Source organism: Pinus tabuliformis, chromosome 6 (assembly GCF_031772625.1).
Source record: "Pinus tabuliformis cultivar Carrire ecotype Pingquan chromosome 6, CPIR1, whole genome shotgun sequence".
NCBI classification, from domain to species: Eukaryota; Viridiplantae; Streptophyta; class Pinopsida; order Pinales; family Pinaceae; genus Pinus; species Pinus tabuliformis.
In genome coordinates this window covers 969,446,705-969,453,587 of record NC_142292.1, presented here as the reverse complement: position 1 = coordinate 969,453,587, position 6,883 = coordinate 969,446,705, and positions in this window count along the sequence as shown.

Here is a 6,883-nt window from a genome sequence, read left to right as displayed (position 1 = left end):
ATTCAGACCCATCTATGAAGAAGAAATGTTGGATTGTAACAACTCCGGGTTAAAGTTCATGTAATAAAGGATAATGAAGGAAAAATAATACCATGGTCATGGGACATGTATTCCAAGTTGAATGTCAGGAAATCACTATAGTGGGCATCACTTTTAGTTTATTTATGGCTATGGAAATTGGAAAAGGGAATGGCAAAGGGAAAGAGGCAACAATTGACATTTAATTATGAGAAATAAGGAAAATATGAGAAAAGGAAGGTGAAGAGACACAAATTTGAATGCTAAGAAAAATAGAGGAAAAATGAAGAAAAATGAGACATCAATAATAAAAAGGCATCAAAGAAATAGTTCACAACTTTTGCTGGTTTAGATTTTTTAGTTTTTTCTTTAGAATATTTTTAGAGAGAGAAAGAGCACCAAGAAGAGAAAGAAAACAAGCAAGCAAGTAAGAAACCAAAGGAGAGCAAGGAGAAGGTTGGATCAACAACTTCAACATGAGGATTTTGCAAATAACAGGTTGCATGTGTGATTTCCTAGTTGAGGTGTGAATGCATGGTTCATGCATTTGTTTATTTGGTTCATTTGTTATCATTGGCTTGAGTTTTTCCTGGTTTGATAGTGGTTTAAGCCTTACCTTACCATTTCCTAGATAGCCATGGTGTGATGGGATTTATTCTCAGTTGATATTTGGGTTGCTGAAGGTTTTTGGAACCAGGTGAGGTAGTATTAGGAAAATTCCGAAGGGTTGGGGGTGGAGATGGTTTTCTTCGGGAAGCCCTTGATAGGTGGGTGGAGATAAGAAAATTCTCGAAGGTATGGTGAAGAAATTCTAAGGCATCAAAGATTGGTTTGGTTTGTTATCTCGGGACTAGTTTAGGTGAGATCACGGTAGTTTGAGGGTGGAGGTGGTTTAACCTCTAGAGTCCTTGGTTGATTATGTCTTGGTTTATTCCATGAGATACCACATTCATGCTTGGAATATGACACGAGGGTGTTTGGATGAAAGAAATATTTGGTTTAGCTCAATCTATGGTTGGGTGGTAAGTGGAAGTCCCTAACTTGGTTGGCTTTTACATATATTAATAAGATTTATTTTCCTATTGTTATCTATGAGAACTTGCACTTGTTATTATGTTGATTTGATGGCTATTTTTTCATGGTTAATATTATGGTTATAAGCATGGTTCTATGATGTGCTCTAGATATGGATCTTATTCATGATTTAATAAGTAATTGAATGGCTGATGAATGCATGAGATAACAAGTGTTGCAACTACTTGAGAGAGCATTAGACCTTCTCGGTGATTTTCAAAGATTTATAATCAGATATGCATTCATGACCTGCAACTTACATGTTTACCATATGTTTGACGAAATGTATAGTGTGTTCTAGGCAGTCTATGTCAAGTTTCTGATTCAAGTTTGAAGGTTTAACATTGTTTTTATGTCAAGAATGATTTTGGAAAGTTACAATAAGTTTTGGGTAGTGGTCTGGAGGCTAGCCTAGAAAATTGGCTAAGATATCGAGACCCTTGGCACATAACATGGGAAGTTAGGTCATAACCCCATGTAAGCAAGCCTATGCATGCAGTTGGAGGCCTATAACCACACCCTTGCCTTGTTGTATGTGCGGTTGGGGTGTTATGTTAGTGAAAAAAGGTTCTGACTTAGGGATTGGCCACTTGGGGTGGTTTGCATCCTTCTGAGTGGTCTGTGGTCTTTGCGGGATGTTAGTAAAGTTGTCAATTTGTCAGCCCCACTTCCATAACTGGAACTTGGAGGTCAAGTCATGTCATGGTAGAAAGCCACTTCACATTTATCTGGAGGGCTTGTAAAAGCAGGTAAATGTGGGGAGGGGTCTGTTACAAATTGGTATAGGAGCTTCCAAGTTTAAACACTTGGACTGGATGGGCTAGATGTGATTGTTATGCATGCATGTCAGTAATATGTATGCATTGTAGTGGTTATGGTTGTCATGTCTATCATTGGTGCTACAATTTGAGTTATCATGCATGATGTCAATAGGTTGATATGTTGGTGTCATTATGAGTATATACATATATATCATGCTAATATGGAATGACTTGTGGAGACAATATAACCTCCCCTTAAATTCACTACGGTATGATTTTAATTATGTTTCTATTTAGTTTATCTAACATGACATATTTGCAGGAAGAAGAAGATCAGAGGTGACAAGCAAAATGGTGGATTACAGATCACGTGACTCCCCTTATAGATCAGGTGAGCAACAAGGAGATGAGTACTCTCTTGAAATATCAGATACACTGAGAAGCCTGAAGGCAGAAATTAGAAGTTGCAAGGCAGATAATGACATGATAATTTAGTCATAAGAAAGGCTTGCCAAAGCTCAAGAAAAGCATGTTGAGATTTGTAGAGACAAGGACAAATGAGGATCTGTTGTGGACAAGAGGAAAGGACTAATGGGGCATATGGTAGCGGGCACGAGTTGGATAAGGATGACATGGTCAGAGGTGGTAGAAGGTTGGATACACCTGAGAGGAGAGGTAGTGTTTATGGGTTCTATTATAGTTTTGGTTTAGAGAGATATCATGGTCATCATCGCCATCATCCTTACAAGAGGAGTGAGAGGGGGTACTTTCTAGTTGAGTTCAAGAAAGGCAAGCCTCCTACCTTTGATGGAGAGTTGAAGAAATCAAAATATGCAAAAGCATGATTACTTGGGATGAAAATTTTCTTCGAGTTGAATGATTATACAGAGATCATGAGGGTTAGGATAACTATTTTCAGTGTCAAGGGAAAGGAAGACATTTGGCAGGAACATGTGAAGCATGTTAGAGGCATCATGATAAAGGAGTTGAGTTGGAATGAGTTTAGGAGACTCTTTAGAAAGAAGTACTTTTCTGATAGATATTAAGATGGAAAGGATAAGGAGTTCTATGAGATGAAGATGGGGTCTGTGATAGATGAATAGTACACGACTAAGTTTCCAGAGTTGTTTAGGTATGTGCCTTACCTCAAGGAAGAGAAGATGAAGGTCCAAGTATTCATCAGTGGATTTCTATTAGCATCTAAATATCGTATTAAGTATGATGATCCTTTGTCATTGGAGAAAGTGATCAGGAAATTGAAGCATTGTTATGAGAATTCGAAGCATAAGATTGAGCCTAAGCGTGATTGGAAAGGGAGTGAGAAGACTAAGGAAAATGGCCTCTGAAGTGGGAAAGACCTCAGGATGTAGGTAAGAAATAAAATGTGGCTCCTTACAACAAGTTCAGTGTAACTGAGAAGGGACATGGATCTCAGCCTGAAGAGAAACATAATAAAGGTAGTGGCAGAGAATGATTACACTATTGGATTTGTGGTAAGGATCATTGCAAGAAGGATTTTCCATTGTATCAGAGTAGCAGACCTTAGATTTATAGTGCTAAGGAGGCACAGATAGTTGGGGATGTTGGTAAGAGAATTCCTCGGATTTAGGTAGCACTTGATAACAGGAAGGCAGACCATCAGGAATCCATTCATAAGATGGAAGGTAAGCTCTATGATCGAGTTGTTTCCATTTTGATTGATCTTGGATATAATTATAGTTATGTTAGTACTGACTTGGTGGATAAGTGTGGCTTGAGTAAAGAAGTGCATGTCGAGTCTTGGTTGGTGCAGTTGGCTACATGGACTAAGAATAGAGTTCATCATTGGGTGAGAGATTGTGCATTTGAGCTGATTGGTATGCCTACATCAACACATCTAAATGTGCTTCCATTGGGTTCCTACAATATCAATTTGGGCATGGATCTGTTGTTCACTCACAAGACTAAGGTAGATTGTTATGAGAAGGTTATTGAGAGTTTGGATGATGATGGAGAGAATATAATATTGTAGGGAAAGAAGAAGCCTACATCAATGAGGATGGTTACAACTATGTAGGCTAAGCATAGTTGTAGGAAAGGGTGTGTATTATTTGCAGTGCATATTTCCAGTGACAAGGGGAAGGATGTTGAGGATGATGAAGTCGTGAAGAGGTATCCTATTTTGTAGTAGTTTAGGATGTGTTTCCAACAAATATTTCATAGTTACCACCTCATAGGGAAGTGTATTTCTCTATTGAGTTAGTACTAGGAGAAACACTAGCATCAAAGGCACCTTATAGGATGAGAACTCTAGAGTTAGTGCAATTGAAGTTGTAGCTTAAGGAAATTCTTGATAAGGAATATATAAGGCAAAGTGTGTCACCTTGGGGTGAACCAATATTGTTTGTGAAGAAGAAGGATGGTACTCTCAAATTGTGCATTGATTACAGATAGCTAAATAAAGTTACTATGAAGAATGTGTATCCATTTCCGTGGATTGATGACTAGTTTGATCAGTCGAAGGGAGCAATAGTGTTCTCAAAGATTGACTTGAGATAAAGATATCATCAGGCGTGAATCAAAGAAAAATATATTTACAAGACGACATTCCATACCAGGTATGGGCATTATGAGTTCGTAGTGGTTCCTTTTGGTCTTACTAATGCTCAAAGCACTTTTATGTGTTTGATGAACAATGTGTTGTGTCCTTATTTGGACAAGTTTGTGATAGTATTAATTGATGACATATTGATATATTCTAAGAATGAGGAAGAGAATGCAGAGCACCTTGTAGCAGTATTGAGATTTATGAGAGAGCATCAGTTGTATGCCAAGCTTAGCATGTGAATTTTATTTTAGACTAAAGTTCACTACACGAGGCATGCTATTTCCAAGGAAGGTATACCACTGGACTCAGAAAAGATTAGAGCTATCATGTAGTGGTCAACTCTTAGGAATGTGGATGATGTCAGATCATTCATGGGATTAAGAGGTTGTTACAAGAGGTTCACTAAGAAATTCTTATAGATTTCCTATCCTATTATATCATTGTGACAAAAAGGGAAGAAGTTTGAATGGACATAGGTGTGTGTAGCTAGCTTTGAGAAGTTGAATTATTTGCTTACAAATGCTCCAGTTTTGAAGATTGCAGATCTAGATAAAGAGTTTGTGCTATGTATAGATGCTTGCAAGAGAGGAATTGGTGGAGTCCTGATGTAGGAAGGATAGGTGGTATTCTATGAGTCAAGGAAGTTGAATGAGAATAAGAAAAATTATGTGACTCATGATCTTGAGTTAGCAACTATAATTCATGCCTTGAAGATGTGGAGGAATAATCTTCTTGGTAGGAGGTTTATTTTGATGAGTGATCATAATGGATTGAGGTACTTGTTTGATCAACTTAATATGAATGCTAGGCAAGCTAGATGGTTGGCTACCCTCAGTGATTTTGACTTCGAGATTAGGTACATCAAGGGAAAGGAGAACATGGTTGCAGATGCTCTCAATAGGAGAGTGCATGTGAATCAAATTGTAGCAGTGAGTTCTTGTGGGGTAGATTTGCAGGAGTGGACCTTGCCAGTAGGATAACATGATGACATGTATCAGTAGTTGAGGCACAGGTTACAACAACATGGTGAAGGTGAGAGGGTTGAGGAATATCATCTCATAGTAGATGACTTGGTCAGATTCAATAACAATATTTATGTGCTAGATAACAGTGAGCTCAAGAAGCTTATTTTGAGGGATTTTCATGTTAAGTCGTATTCAAGTCACCTAGGGTATCATAAGACTTTGACAATAGTTAAGAAGTTCTATCATTGGCAAAATTTGAAGAAAGTGGTGACTGAGTTTGTTGCTAGATGTTTGGACTATCAATAGGTAAAAGCAAAGTGTAAGCATCCAATTGGTCTACTATAACCAATTCCGATTCTAGAGTGGAAATGGGAGGTCATTTCCATGGAGTTCACTACCGATTTTCATAAGACATAAAAGTAGCATGATTCCATCATTATTGTGGTTGAAAGGTTAAGTAAGGTATCTCACTTCATTGTAGTTAAGTCTACGAATTCAACTAGTGAGGTAACTCATATCTTCATGAGGGAGATAGTGACATTGCATGGTTTTCCCAAGAAGATCATATCTGAAAGAGATTCCAAGTTCACTTCCAAGTTTTGGAAGGAGTTGTTTGCAGGTTTGGGGACAGAGTTGGATTTCAGTACAACTTATCATCCATAGACAAATGGTCAGACAGAGAGGGTGAACATGACATTTGAGGACATGTTGAGGATGTACGCCATGCATCTTTAGAGGAAGTGGGAGGAGTATCTTCCACTGGTAGAGTTTGCTTATAATAATGGGTATCATGAGTCCTTGAAGATTAGTTCATTTGAGGCTCTCTATTAGTAGAGTGTTAATACTCCCATCAACTGAAGTGATCCAGTTAATAGGGTGCTGATTGGACCAAACATGTTGGCAGAGATGGAACATGAAATGGAGGTTATTAAGAGGAATTTGAAGGCAACACAAGACAAGAATAAGAGCTATGCAGATCAACACAGGGCATTTAAGGAGTTCTAGGTTAGGGAGCATGTGTACTTGCACATCAAGCCCAAGAGGAGCTCATTGAGGATCGGGTCATGTGCTAAGTTGGCACCTCAATATTGTAGGCCTTTTGAGATCCTTGAGAGGATTGGACTAGTGGCCTACAAATTTGTACTACTGCCAAAAATGAAATTCCATGATGTTCATGTTTCATTGCTTAAGAGATATGTGTAGGATGTTGATCATGTGATTGATTGGTCTGTATTGTAGGTAGAACCAAAGGGATAATTTCAGCCATAACCTCAATGCATATTGCAGCGGAAACAACTCATGCTCTGGAATAGAGAAATCAAGCAAGTTAAAGTGTAGTGGAAGCACTTTGGGCCCAATGAAGCTACATGGGAGATGGTTGATAAGATGCGGGGTTTGTATCCTTCATTATTTTTTGGTTCAAGCAAATGATTTTTTGGTATATATATGTGTGTGTGTGTGGTTGTAAATACCTCAAT